Source organism: Notamacropus eugenii, chromosome 6, assembly GCF_028372415.1.
Source record: "Notamacropus eugenii isolate mMacEug1 chromosome 6, mMacEug1.pri_v2, whole genome shotgun sequence".
NCBI classification, from domain to species: Eukaryota; Metazoa; Chordata; class Mammalia; order Diprotodontia; family Macropodidae; genus Notamacropus; species Notamacropus eugenii.
Genome location: NC_092877.1, coordinates 28,508,339 through 28,524,267, shown reverse-complemented (window position 1 = coordinate 28,524,267; position 15,929 = coordinate 28,508,339). Strand labels below are relative to the sequence as shown.

At 40.2% G+C, this 15,929-nt stretch overlaps 1 pseudogene; it reads left to right on the top strand.

Annotated features, from left to right (window-relative positions):
* The first annotated feature begins 14,129 nt into the window (after window positions 1–14,129).
* Window positions 14,130–15,631, top strand: LOC140510619 (V-type proton ATPase subunit C 1 pseudogene; annotated as a pseudogene).
* Window positions 15,632–15,929: the final 298 nt, after the last annotated feature.

Genomic DNA, 15,929 nt, shown 5'->3' with positions numbered 1-15,929 from the left:
GGTACCTTTAATTCTTGTCAAGTTATTGGGAAGTGATAACTGTTAGTTAAAAAAATGACCAAAGACTTTGAAGTATAAACAATCACTAGCAATTTCAAAAAAAGGGGGGGGGGCTGGAAATCTGAACCATTATGAGCAGGGAAATCAGATCTGCACAATAACTTGCCTTATTTAGGCAATGTTAATGTTTTTGCCAAAGCTGAGTGAATGTCATCTGGGTTCGAAGTGTAAGGTGATCTCACTTCTAAAGAAAAAGAAGGAACTCAAAGAAAGCCTCTCTACTCTCCAGGTTACTGAGAAAAATGGATGGGTCATAAAATAGATGCAAGTATTCAATGGGAAAAGGGGGCATCTATGGTAGAAGAAGAAAGACTTGAATCTTTTCAAGATGATGGAGCATGGCAGACTTTTACACAAAGGTGAAAAGGAAGGAAAAGACATGTTCAGTTAGAGCCCAATCACAAATTTTATTCTTCCTTAAGAAGAGGGACAACTGGATCCTCTAAGAAATATGAAGCTGCTTGTCATCCAAAAATACGGAACAGAGTCGCAGGAACTTTCAGGAAAGAAATCCCCTACTAAGGGAAGAAGGAGATGATACTAACACAGCCAGTGATGATTCTGCACTCAGGGGTACTGGGGTGGCTACTGGTCAACCTGATAACAACAGAGAGTTCTGTTGTAGTCCTTGGGTTTGTTTGCAAAAATGATATAATAGAGCCACAGAAGCTATCAGAGACTATCCAGTAAGGATCAGAGGAAGGAGAGGATAGTTACTGTTGATTATTATATTTGTATGGATTATTGTGAGCAGCTATGTGGCAGTGGAGAGGGTGCTGGGCCTGAAATAAGGAAGACCTGAGTTCAGACACTTACTGGCTGTGTGACCCTGAGCAAGTACCTCTTAACTCAATCTGCCTCAGTTTTCTCATCTGTAAAATGAGCTGGAGAAGAAAAGGACAAACCATTCCAGTCCCTCTGCCAGGAAAACCCCAAATGGGGTCACTGGACATGACTAAAACAACTGAAAAACAGTGGACCATTGTAGTTGTGGTAGATTTGTGGTACTGATGGGTCTCTGGTTTGTATTTTCTTATCCATATTTCCTATTTCAATTTTGAACTGAGACCCAGTCTTAGACTCTACCACAATTTGAGTATCCTCAATCTGTCCCTTTTGACCAAAAGCATGAGTTTCCATTTAAAAAGGCAACTTTAAAGTTATATACAATACTTTCCCTTCTGATCAAACAGTTATGTTCTCATTAACACCATGCTCTAACCAAGTGGGCTTATTATACTCTCTTCCTTTCATCATTCTATTTTTTTTATAAACTTGAGAATCCAGTATAGATTTTTTAAAATGTTTTATTCATAATTTTTACATCATCTTTTCTAGAGCTACGACTGCTAGCCCTTGTCTTCAAAGAGGACCAGAATGGCATCACCATGATAAAGTGAAGTTTCAGTGTGTTTGACTGTGGTTAATCAGACCAATACAAGCTCAGAATGCTCTACCACAGGTTGGGAATAGATAGTCCATGTGAATATTTGGCGTGGGTATCCCAAATTTGCACATCCTGAGTTTACTTTGTGCAGTCTGAGTTCTGCTTTGCTCAAAGAGCACAGCACCCTTTCAGAAGTGGGCATGCCATGCTGAGCAGTCCTGTGCCAGTGTCTCCCATGCTGCATAGTCAAATCCAAAGTTCTGGAGAGAGACTTTGAGAATGTCATTGTATCATTTCTTCTGGCCACTGTGTGATCACCGGCCCCATGCAAGTTCTCCATGGTGTTTTTTTTTTTTTTTTGCAAGCATACATTTTGCATTCGAAAAACACAGTCAACCCATTAGAGTTGTGCTCTCTGAAGCATAGTTTGAATACTTGGCAGTTCAGCTCGAGTAAGGACTTCAGTGTCTGGTACCTTATCCTGCCAGGTGATCCTCAGAATCTTTCTAAGATGGTTCAAATGGAAGCAAGTCAGTTTCCTGGCATGGTGCTGGTAGGCTGTCTATGTTTCACAAGCATATAACAATGAGGTCTGCAGAACGGCTCTGTAGACCTTCAGTCTAATACTTCTTCTCTCCCAAACATTGAGCCAGCTCTGGCAATGCATGCCTCAACCTCACTGTCAACGTGTACATCCCTGGAAGGTACACTACCAAGGTAAGTGAACTTATCCACAATATTCAAAACTTCTCCATTTCTTGTAACTAAAGCTTCCACAAATGGATGGTGTGGTGGTAGCTGATGGAGCACCTGTGTTTTCTTGGTGTTAATTATTAGGTCAAAATTACCATAGGCAGCAGAGAATTGATCCATACTTTGCTGCATCTCAGTTTCAGAGGCTGCATTGAGTGCTATCATCTGCAAACAAAAAATCATGCACCAATACTCCCTCCACTTTGGTCTTGGCTTGTAACCTTTTCAAACTGAAGAACTTGCCATCAGTACAGTAGCTGACCTTGATGCTCTGTTCATCCTCACTGAAAGCATTTGTCAACATGGCTGAAAAGATCATGCTAAAAAGCATGGGAGCAAGCACACAGCCCTGTTTCACTCCACTGGTGACTGAGAAGGAATGAGAGTGTTATCTATTATCCAGAACCCGAGCAAACGTGCTATCATGAAACTGACATACAATATTGATGAACTTCTCTGGGCAACAAAATTTTGACGTAATTTTCCATAGGCCCTCACAACTAACAGTGTCAAAGGCCTTGGGTCAGATCTATAAACATTGTATACAGACCTCTGTTCTGCTCCTGGCATTTCTCCTGGAGTTGGCGGGCAGCAGACACCATATTGACTGTTCCTCAGCCATTTCTGAAGCCTTACTGGTTCTCAGGTATATGACCAACTTTCAGGTGAAGGATCAGTCTATTAAGGAGGACTCTAGCAAGAACTTTGCCAGTAATGACTAAGAGAGATATCCCTCTGTGATTGTCACATGACAATCTATTCCCTTTACCCTTATAGAGATAGACAATGGGAGCATCCTTGAACTCCTGGGGGATAACCTCTTCTTGCCATATAACCTGGAAAATTTCAGTCAGTTTTTGTATGAGCAATGATCCTCCTACCCTAAAAATCTCAGCTGGAATAGAATCAGCACCAGGTGCTTCGCCACATGAAAGGAGCCTAATGGCTCTCAAAATCTCTTCTTCAGCTGGAAGTTCAGCTAAGGAGGGACTGACTTCAACCTGAGGTAAATGGTCAATGGCCTCAGCATTGAAGGATGATGGTCTGTTGAGAACACTATGGAAGTGTTCAGCCCATCTCTCTAGGGTCATGTCCTTATCACTAATTAATGTGGCTCCATCAGCACTGAGTAGTTGTGATGCACCATAGGCTTTTGGTCCATAAATAGCTTTCAGGGAATCATAAAAGTGCTTTGGATTGTTGTTATCAGCATAAAACTGAATTTCATCTGCCTTCTTACTGAACCAGGAATCCTGCATTTCTCTAAGCTGTGCTTGTGCTTTGCTTTTGATGGAATTAAATGCTCGCTTCTTAGAGGTGGATGAACTATGCTGCTGGTAAATCCCGTGGAGTTCTAGTTTTCCATTTAGCAGCTTCTCAATTTCCCCATCATTTTCATCAAACCAGTCTTGGTGTTTGTGAGTATTCTGACCCAGATGAGCAAATGCAGTGCTGTACTGGTGTACAGGTCTCTGAAAGCTGCCCACTCCTTTTCTGTTCCACTGTTGCCAATTGTGTGTTGGCTCAACTTTCCCTGTAAGTCAGCAGCAAACTGTTCATGCTCACAAAAGTACTCTAATTTGTTGACATTAATTCTTCTGGTAGTCATTTTGCCTTGGGGCAATGCGTATATTTAGCTTGAAAAGGATAAGTCTATGATCAGTCCAGCACTCTGCACCATACATTGCCTTTGTCACTCTCACATCTTGTCTGTCTCTTCTCCTTACAATCACATAGTCTATTAGATGCCAGTATTTGCTGCAAGGGTGCATGAATGAAGTTTTATTGCATTTAGGTAAACAGAAGACAGTTCTGGTGATGAGAAGGTCATATGATGCACAAGTCTTCAGCAGTAAATGACCATTGCTGTTGCTGTTTCCAACTCCATTCCTCCCTAGGACTCCCTGCCAAGTCTGGTAGTCTGAGTCTACTCTAGCATTAAAGTCGCCCAGAATTAGCTTATCCCCTTTGGGCACATTGACGATAAGGGTCTCTAGGTCTTCATAAAATTTTTCTTTGACTTCATCAGGGTTTGTCTTGGTAGGGACATAGGTACTGATGATGGTGGTAGGCATTTTCCTGAGAGTGGCAATCACATTGTCATGAGCCTGTCATTTACTCTTTTTGGCAGGCATACAAGCTTGCTGATTAGATTAATTTTGATTGCAAAACCCATGCCAGCTTCACGGTGCTCCCCTTCACTATGTCCACTCTAGAAAAAGGTGTATCCAGCTCCAACTTCGGTAAGCTGGCCTTCATTTGCCAATCTTGTTTCACTCAGAGCTGCTATTTGGATGTGATACCTGTTGAGGTCTCTTGCAACAAGAGGAGTTCTTCGTTCAGGTCTACTGGATTTTGTGTTGTGTATTAGTGTGTGGATGTTCCATGAGCCCATGGTGAGTGTAATCATCTTTGCAGATCTTTTGTGTTTCGACCACGTAGTAGGATTCCCTGCCTGCCGGGGGCATCAGGCCAGAGTTAGGTAAGCAGACAATGTTTTGGGCACCTTTTCTAGCCCCCTTCCTCACACCAAGATGTGAGCAGTGCAATCCTTAAAAGGCCATTCAGGCACCTGTGGGGCTGCCAAGTCCCACTGCTGCTTTCAGTGAGAAATGATCCTATGGCCTGGGCCACCTGTGTGCAGGGTTGTGACTATAGCTCCCAGTATATCCTCACCTGCTGCTTCATCACTTGCCTGTCACCACAGGACTTTGAGACATAATAGTGAAACTGTATGGGTGATGTCTTCTGATTCGTGTGTAAATTGGATTTAAGTGAGGCAGAGTTGCATGAAGTTATCAGCCTCACTCTCTCCTCCAGTCATTATAGTCTAGTGTTAGGACAGAGTCAAGATAGCTGCTCAGGATGCAGTGGATGACCTTGTCGTCTTCAGTGTCTAACCAAGCTCTAAGAGCCCCATATCGTCTGCTTCATCTACCTTCATGGCCATTGGAACAAATTGTTCTCATCTGCCCATTCCACCAGAATAAGCCTTCACATGCTTGGAATGGACACCTCCCTAACTCACCAATGGGTTTGAGAATTCTTGGTTACCCTCGTTTGGCCCCTCTGCTGATATAGTTTACCAGGGTGTGGCTTCTGCACGTGCTGTAGCTTCTTGGAGCCACAGGTGAGAGTTAGGGGGAACAGGTGGATACCAAAGGTGGAAAGAGCCCCCTCCAAAAAAAGAGGGAAAAAAAGAAAAATTCATCAAAACTAATCTACATATTGACCAAGTCTGATAATACATGCATTGGCCTATATCCATGGTCCTCCCACTCTACAAAGGGAATGAGGTTAATTTCTCATCAAAGTAACTGTAATTATGTCTGGTAATTAGGCAAATGAAGACCAATGTCTAAACCCCTGAAGAGTCAGCTCCCTAAGAAAAAGAACTTTCTTCATTTGAGTCCCTATATTTTTAATGCCTAGCACAGTATGTGGCACTTAGTTACTGTATGATTGAATGAGAGTGTTTGTGGATGAAACCCTAGTCATTGTGTCACTGAGAAGCAAGCTGGGTGAAAACCAGTGCAATTTCACTCAGAATGGATTCCTCCATTGGGATGCTTTGGGAAGTGTGACTGATAAAGAGGAATATTATAGATTTGCAATTACAGGCAAGTGGGTAGTGATTGGAAATGATTGCCCACTGGCAGAAAGACTGCAAATCCAATGGCAAGGAGTAGTTGGATAATTTAAGTCAATGATCTGATGGGCATTGGGTGGTTGAAAGGACTTGATATTGTTGAGTCTGAAAGACCCTAAGGAGAAAAAAACACACTTCAGAGGTCAATGCAAATGCTACCTTGTCATTAGGAGGATGTGACAGGGAGAAATGATCATCTAAAAAAAAAAAAACAAACCAATTTTTTCAAACTGCAGCGTTTTCAACAGATGTTTCCTCATTCTTCCACGTCCTATGTTTTCCTTCATGCAAGCCTTCCACTATAATCTCCTATTCACCTAAAAGCACAAGAATGATGACTGCCCAAAAGGCCTCTTCCAACCAACCAAGTAAGTCTTCTTTGAGCATCTTCTCTGTGCCCAGAACACAGGAAATTAGAATAGAAGGCACTGTCTCTTAAACAGTGTGAAAGCTCCTTCTCTCCAATCAAATCCAATCCTGTTAGCATTTATTAAATGCCTACTAAGCAGAAGGAACTGTGCTAGCATCAGAATGGGGCTTCATGGATTACCTCACCCCAATTAAAAGTAAATATCATTGTCAGTGGATAGAGTCCCCAGTGTGAACTCAGGAAGACTCATTTTCATGAGTTCACTTTAGGCCTCAGACATTAAGTGTGTGATCCTGAGCAAGTCACTTAACCCTGTTTGCCTTAATTTCCTCATCTATAAAATGAACTGGAAAAGGAAATGGCAAACTACTTTAGTATCTCTACTACTATGAAAACCCCAAACGGGAATCACAAAGAGTCAGAAGTGACTGAAAAACACTGAACATCTTTGTTAGATAAGAAGCTTTTTTAAATAAAACAATCAAAATGAAGTGTAAATAAGGCCTATATACTTTCTTATATCCATCAAAGGTATTGAGTACATAACGGAATTACACCCTGAGGAATTTGTATAGAACTGGGGATATACCAAGGTTCCAGCAGTACCTAGGGCTGTGTGAAGATCAGCAGTTCAGGCACAACCAATGAAAGGATAAATAAAAGACAGGACTGACATATGCCAGGAAGCTACAGATATCTCAGATGAGATGAATTTATATCATTAGGTGTATCCGCCTCCTCAAGAATAGAGAAAAGTTCCAAGAAAATGTGCACTTTTCCCCCAATTTCCTCTCCTAGTGACTACCATCAGATTGGATGATATAATTTTGCTTCACTAAAAATACGTATTTCTGGTGACCCAAATTTTGCCACAACCACAAAGAATCCAGGGATTAACTAAAGATATAAATGTTAACAAAGGCAGAAATTCAAATCTCTGCCTAAAATGTTAGAAATTTTCCTAAGAGATTGGAGCAATTTTGAATGAAATCCTAACTTTTGATCTAAAACAAATTCCTGAAGATGTTGGAGAGTTGGAACACTAATTCATTGTTGGCGAAGCTGTGAGCAGATCCAACCATAATGGAGAGCAATTTGAAACTATGTCCAAAGGACTATAAAAATGTGCATACTCTTTGACCCAGCCATATTGCTTCTAGTGCTATATTCCAAAAAGATCACAAAAATGGGAAAAAGTCCCACATGTACAAAAATATTTATAGCAGCTATTTTTGTGGTGGCCAAGAACCAGAAATTGAGGGAATGTCCATCCACTGGGGAATGGCTGAACAAGTTGTGGTATATGAAAGTAACAGAATACTACTGTGCTATAAGAAATGACGAATAGGCAAACTTCAGAAAAACTTGGAAAGACTTACATGAACTGATGCTGAGTGAAATGAGCAGAACCAGGAGAACATTATACACAGTAACAGCCACAATGTGAGAGGACTGTTTCTGATAGACTTAGCCTTTCACAGCAATGTAAGAACCTAAAACATTACCAAAGGACTCGAGGCAAAGCACCATCCGTAGTCAAAGAAAGAACTATGGAGTCAGAATGAAGAATGAAGTACACTATTTTCTCTTGCGTTATGTTTTGGTTTGGTTTGGTTTTGCTCTTGGTTTCTCCCATTTGTTTTAATTCTTCTATGTAACATCACTAATGTAAAAACATGTTTAATAAGAATGTATGTGTAGAACCCATTTAAGATTGCATGCCATCTCAGAGAGGGAGGGGAGAGGGAGGAGGAAAATTTAATACTTATGGCAGTGATTGCTAAAAACTGAAAACAAATAAATTAATTAGATTTTTAAAAAACAAAATAAAATAAATTCCTGAAAGCAAAAAGGGTCCAGGGGTTAGGGTGGAAACATGGGGTATTATAACAGGTACTAGCAATACAAAATCAAAACCTAAACTGTCCTCTCCCCAAACCTTAAGGAATGTAAACTCTATTTCAGGACTTTTTTTCACCAAACCTATGTTTTAATTATAGTCGATTCCCAGTGAGGACAGTTCCTCTACCAATACACATCTGCAGCTTCTTATGATCTTAGAGAGTTGCTTGAGCAATTACCTGATTTGTCTAAAGCCACACATCAAATATAGAAATCAGAGTTAGGCCTTCAACCGAAGTTGTTCTGACTGATGCCACCTCTACTACTATACTAAGCATGATAATGAAATATATGCTAATCTCAGGAGGGTATAAACACTAACATCTAAGACATAACCAAAAAAGACTCCTATGGTGAATCTTAAAGAAAGTCAGAGATTCTTCTAAGAAACTGGCTTTGGAAGGGCATGAATTCTAAGCATGTGCGTCAGCCTGTGCCAAGGTGGAGATGCTGGGATAATGTGCTGAGTTGTGAGTTGGAAAGAACTGATGACGATGATCAAGAATCAAAAGTGGTTTTGCAAGGTTAGGTCAAAACAAGAAGCCTCAGGAGATACTCTCTCTCCCCCACAGCTAACAATGGTGGTCATGTCAAATAGCTGAAAGTGCACTGCCTAGTACTAACCAATGAATCCACTGTGCAAGAGATTCATCCTTTAGTATCTGTTCACCACGGGGCTAGCAGGAGAATATAGATGTAGGGGCCTTACAAGTCCCTTGGACAGAATTGGTATCTACAGGAAAGAAACCACCCCTTTGAAATTCAAAACATAAACTTAATTCATGGTAGAGATCAAGTCCTTTAACAATGGATATCATTACCAATTTTTGGCTTTTTCTTTTTTTATTTCAACCCATGATTGCATTGGGATAAGGTTTTCCTGTGGAAAAACTCAAGCAGATTGAAAAGTTTTTATTCAGTGTTTTAAAGGGTTGCTTGAGTCACCAATAAGTTTTGATTTTTCCCTGGCCACACATATCTAAGAGGCACTAATTGAACATAGGTCTTCCTGACTCTCAGTCCAGCCACTATCTGTTCAACAAGACACTGCTTCTTATCACTATCACAGGCAGTTCAAAATAACATATACATTAAAAAATGTTTGCTGTCAGACTCCATTTATGATGACAATCCCTGCAGAGAAAAAGTAACACAGCTCTTTTCTCCAGAATCCAGATAGCATCCTTATGATCTCCCTACAGGGAGAAATGGGAGGAAAAGGGGAGCCGCTAAAATTCCTATTATTCATCTTTTGTTCTCTAAGAGGACCAATGAAATCAGGAGGGGGATGTCTTGACTTGTGCATGAATTGCATTTAAGTGAGGCAGGGTTGTGCAAAGTCATCAGCCTCACTCTTCCCTCCAGAGTCATCAAAGTCCAGTGGCAAGACAAAAGTCAAGTCGACTGGCAATGACCCAACAAGCATCTAAATATTATACAATTAAAATTTTAATATAGAAACAAAAGTGAAGCAAGAAAATTATGTTGACTGTTTTGAACTGTAACTCCACAGCCTGAAAATGTGTAGTTTATAGGCATTAGATGTAGAAAGGCAGTTGATACAGTAAAATGAGAAGTGGCTTTAGAGTCAGAGGATTGGAGTTTAAATCCTTCCTTTGGTGCTTGCTACTTGTTCAAATTTGGGCAAGCCATCAAACCTCCTTGTGCTTTAGATTCCTCATATGTAAGAAAAAAGTACTGGACTTGATAGCCTCTGAGGTCCCTTTAAACCCACAGATGTTTAATTTCTAAGGTTTCATATACCTATCAATCTATGATTCTATGGTATAAGGTAAGGGGAAAAATGATTCTTCCCTCCAAGAAACCTCCTGTCCTGAATATATATATATGTTAGCACTGGGCACCTACAGTGGACAGCAAGTTCTCTCTCCATTTACTATTTCATTGGTCTGCTGAGACAAGAGACTATTTCTGCACAGATTTTTGGGAACTGGAAAGGTACAGACATTTGATGGGCCTAATATAATGGGAAGTGCTTTTATGGCTGTTTGACTACTAAAAGTTGTCATCTGAGGAATAGGAATGGGTTTCCAGCATCTTCATACGCTCTCAGGCTATACTCATTGTGACAATGCATGTTTAATATTGCTGCCTCAGGACAGAACTGTAGTATAGGGGGTTTAATAGTTTCTATTGGTTTTAATTAGGGATAGTAAGGTGGCATAGTGGATAGAGTGCCAGGCTCAGTCAGGAAGACTCATCTTCCTGAATTCAAATCTGGCCGCAGACACTTAATAGCTATGTGACTTTGAGCAAGTTGGTTAATCCTGTTTTCCTCAGTTTCCTCATCTGTAAAATGAATTGGAGAAGGAAATGGAAAACCACTCCACTATCTTTGCTAAGAAAAACCCAAATGGGATCACAAAACATCAGGTAGGACCGAAACAAATCAACATCAACTTTGGCATTAATTAGACTCTTGTCCTAAATGAGGGTAGGGGTAAGTAGAGGTGCAGATAGATGGCACAGTAGATACAGCACTCACCCTACATTCAGGATGACCTGAGTTCAAATGCAACCTCAGATAAATACTAGTTGTGTAACCCTGGGCAAGTCATTTAACCCCGACTGCCTTGCAAAAAAAGGCAAGGAGAAAGGAAGGAAACAGAAACAAAAGAAAAGATGAAGGGAAATGACCCAGAGTTTCAAATGACCAAGGGAAGGGCATGTGAATGGGATCCCTGATTCTTTCTTAGTTTCTTAGTTTCCACCGCTATTAGGAAATAGGATAAAACATTAAGAGCACCTGACAGCCAAGATGGCAGAGTAGAGAAAGCACCACAGTTGAGCTCTCCCAATATCACCATCCAAACAACTTTAAAATAACAATGAAAATCAAATTATTGAGTGTCAGTGTCAACAAAAGTCAGGAGTGAGACATTTTTCTAGCCCAAGACAACTTAGAAGGTCAGAAGGAGATGCATGTGATGCTGTAGAGAGGTTGGCTCAGAGATACATGGTGGCAATTCCAACTGTGGCTTTTGGTGGTGGGAACAGTGGCAGCAGCTCTAGGAATTCTCAGCCCAGAGAAAATAAGGGGATTGGGCATCAGGGTAGAAAGAGATTACAGGCTAACCTTGTGCTAGCACTAGTTCCAAGACAGATTGAGGTTTGGTACCTCCAGCGCTACTACCCACTCCTGGGTTACAGTTCCAGGATAGAGACAAGGGAGCAGCAGCTCTGAGGAGCAATAGTAACTGAAGTAAGGCTCAGAGGCTCTTCCTGGGGAAGGCCCAGAGCATAAAAAAGCAATGATCACAGTGCTCCTCAGATCACAATATCATGGAAGCATCAAAGTCTTCCAACCCCACAGAACGAGCTGTGCAAACCAAGCGTGAAAATAATAGCATGAAAAGGACTAAAGCTTGAGACAACCCTCCCTCTCCCTACCAAGAGAATAGAGCCCAACTTTAACATAAAGTTGAAAGCCAAAAAATAGGCTGGAAAAAATTAGCAAACAAAAACAACAATAATAATTTTTTAAATCTGACCATTAAAAAGCTATTATAGTGACAAAGAAGAACAAGACACCATCTCAGAAGTAGACATCCATATTAAAACAGCTACAAGAAAAGCCTGAAAGATAAGAAGTTATCACTGAAGAAAATAATTCCTTAAAAATCAGAATTAGGAAAGTGGAACTTGGATTCCAAGAGACATTAACAAAAAAAGTCAAAAGAATGAAAAAAAAATAGAAGAAAATGTGAAATATCTTACTGGTAGAAAAAACTGATCTGGAAAATAGATTAAGGAGAGATAATTTAAGATTTATTGATTTATTTATTATTTATTATTAATTTATTTATTATTAAGATTTATAAGATTTAAGATTTATAGAACTACACGAAAGCCATAAAAAACATCCTTGGTATAATATTTCAAGAGATTTTAAAGGAAAACTACTTCAATATCCTAGAACCAGAGAGTGAAACAGAAATAGAAGGAAACCACCAAACTCCTCCTGACATTCTACAATGAAAACTCCCAGGAATGTTATGGAAAATTCGAGATTTCCCAAGTGAAACAGAAAGTATTGCAAGTACACGGAAAGAAATCATTCAAATACCATGGAGCCACAGTCAGAATCACACAAGATTTAGCAGCCAACCCAGTGAAGTAGAAGAGGACTGGAATATGACATGCCAGAAGGCAAAGGACCTAGTATGTTAAGAATAATGTACTTTGCAAAGTTGAGTATGAATCATTCAAGGGAAAAAATAAACATTTAATGAATGTCTTATAATATAATAATTTATAACAAACATTTAATGAGGACTTTCAAGGATTCCCTTATGAAGAGACCAGAGATGAACAAAAAAATCTAACTTTAAAAAATAAGACTCAAGAGAAGCAAAATGATAAAAATGAAAAAAAAAACATAAGGGACTCAATAGAGTTAAACTATTTACATTCTGATATGGAAAGATGACCACATGTAATTCCTCAGAACTTTGTCATTATTACTGGAGTTAGAAGAAATCTACAGAGAGGAGACAGGCGTGTCAGTTGATCATGTTGCGATGATCTCAAAAAAATAGCAGCACAAGGAAAAGGTATGCATAGGGAAAAGGGGGAAGTGATGGGAGGAATAGGGAAAATTATCTCATGTAAAAAAGGCATGGAAGGAATAGTTTTTAGAGTAGAGGTGAACACTGTGGGGAGGAAGCAATCAGCGCTTAAACTTCACCTGAAGTGATTTAATGAATTGAATACATACACAACACATGCATACATAACACATTTACAGAGACATACACATTCATTCTTACTCTCTGTCTTTCTCTGTCTTTCTCTCCTTTTCCAAGGTGATATATAGCAGAAATCCCTGTTATGTAATCTAGATGGAAGACTAATCTGTCTCTGTGAAAATCTCTCAATCCCTAAGGAAAACAGGAGAGAGAAGAAGAACTGTATATTCACCTGTACCCTCACATGAAATCTCAGAGCAGGGGGAAAGGGGGGAGGAAGTGAACAACACTTAAACTTCACCTGAACTGGTTTAATGAATTGACTACACACATGATACACACATACATATATACATATATACATGTATGTGTACACAGTCTCTTTTTCTCTCCCCTTTGGGTATAGAAATCTATCTTACCCAGTAGGGAAGTAAAAAGGGAAAAGAATAAGAGGGAGGGAAGATGGACAGAGGTAGCATTCAGAAGCATGAGAGAGAAAGAGACAGACCGAGAGACAGAGAGAGAGAGAAGACAAACAAGAAAACAGGACGGAGGGAAAGCTCCTGCAATCCTAACTGTGAATGGGATGAATTCACCCATAAAACGGAAGCAGGTGGCAGAATGCATGAGACACCAGAATCCATCAATGTCATTTACAGAAACATACCTGAAACTGACAGACTCACACACAGAAAAAGGGGCGGGGCAGAATCTATTATAAGTCAGTTGAGTTTTAAAAAAAAGGTAGGGCTAGCTTTCATTGTCTCCGACAAAGCAAAAGCAAAAACAGCCCTAATTAAAGGAGAAAAATCAAGGGAACTCTCCTTTAATAAAAGATACAATAGATAACACGACAGTGTTGATGTGCATGAGATGGCTCCGTATTCAAATTCTTAAAAGAAACGTTAAAAGAGTTACAAGAGGAAACAGATAAAAGCTATACTAGCTGGAGACCTTTCCATTTCCAAACTCAATAAATCTAACTATGAAATAAATAAGAAAGATGTTAAGGAGGTGAGTGGACTCCTAGAAAAGTTAGTTAGGCCAGACCTCTGGAGAACACGGAAGGGGACAAGGCAGGGCTGTTACCTTTTTCTCACGTCAGGGGAGCCTTCTCACACACTGGCTGTGGACCAGGCTGGAGAGGCCAGGGGAAGGCCAGGAGGAGGACTGGTCCAGCCACGCCAAGATGACTTCCAGCAAGTACCAGGCTCTGCCACACTTAGGCCCCAAGGGGCATGGGCCGCAAGACGTGAAGGAAAGAGAAAAGTGACGTTCACAATGGCCCTGTAGGGGGTGGGGGGAGGCACCCACTGACTGACAGGCAGAGGACCACTCCGCATCCGACTGGGCGGCCCTTCTCTTCTCTTTGGTCCCGTTGCCCCGCCCCTTTCCCCTCCCCCACCTTTTTCCTCCCTCCCCCCCTCCTGGTTCTCCCAGACCCCTGCCCCTCCCTTGGCGCAAGCGCAGCAGCAGCAGCAGCAGCAGCCGCCGCGGTGATGCAGGTGGGTCAGCTGAATGGAAATGGAGAACTAATTTGCTAAACCCTCCCGTTTCTCTGCCTCCTTCCACCTCTTTTTTTTCTTGCCAGCATCTCAGTATCAATCTTGTTATTGGAAAAAATTCCCCAATAAGCATGACTGAGTTCTGGCTTATATCAGTTCCTGGGGATAAAACATGCCAGCAAGCATGGGAGAAACTACAGGCAGCAACCACCAAAAGTAATCTTTCTACTAACTCGAAATTCAACATTCCTGAATTAAAGGTTGGCACCCTGGATGTTTTAGTGGGAGTGTCAGATGAATTGGATAAACTGGATTCCTTTTTAGAGGTAGTTGTTCACGAACTGTCTAAATACACATCTGAGGTACTAGAGGAGAGCGAAGATAAAGTCGGAGAAAATCTATTGGCTGATGGAGTTGACATAATTTCCTATGTAACAAAGTTTCAATGGAATATGGCCAAGTATCCAATCACAGAGTCACTGAAAAATCTTACTGAAATGATTGCCAAGGGAGCTAAACAAATTAACAATGACTTCAGAGCCCGATCATCTACATATAATGAACTGAAAATAAATCTTAAGCTTTTGGAAAAAAAGAATGCAGGAAGTTTATTAACTAGAAGCCTAGCTACAATTGTAAAGAAAGACGACTTTGTCCTCGATTCAGAATATCTCACCACTTTATTGGTGGTAGTTCCAAAGTCATTCCACAATGACTGGGTCAAGCAATATGAAACATTAACTGAGATGATAGTCCCAAGGTCTAGCCAGGTTATATCAGAGGACCAAGACAGTTACCTGTGCAGTGTTACCTTGTTTAGAAAGTCAGTGAATGAATTCATAATTAAAGCGAGAGAAAAGAAGTTCATTGTCCGTGATTTTCAGTATAACGAAGAGCAAATTAAAGCGGAGAAAGAAGAGATGCTCTCTATCTCCACTGACAAGAAGAAGCAGTTTGGACCCCTAATTTGGTGGCTGAAAGTGAATTTCAGTGAAGCTTTCGTAGCATGGATTCATGTGAAAGCATTAAGGATTTTTGTGGAGTCTGTTTTAAGATATGGATTGCCAGTGAACTTCCAGGCAATGCTACTTCAACCCAATAAGAAAACCATGAAGAAACTGAGAGAGGTATTGTATGATTTGTACAAACATCTGGATGGTGGTACAACAGCATTTATTGATCTTCCTGTGGATATTCCAGGCTTAAAATTCAGTGAACAGGAAAGTTATCCCTATGTTTACTGCAAGATTAATTGCGAACTATTGTAATTAAAATAAAAATTGTCTTCAAAACTGACAGTCCTTTGCTAGTGTTAATGTATATGAACAGAAGAAAGAATGAAGCATGTCTATACTTTTAACTCTCTATTAATCCAATGCTTGTTTCTTGCTCCCTTTTCTTAGGTGAATTTTTCCATAGTGGTCCATCTCTTGACATTTTCTTTTTTAAAAAAGAACATAGGCATTGCTGCTTTTTGTTGATCAGATCTATAAATATGTACTAAAAAATCAGAGTTTACTTGTAAACAGAGTCATAGATACTTTTAAAAAGTTTTCTTCATTAATGTAGTGCTATGTATTCAGTAAACTCATTA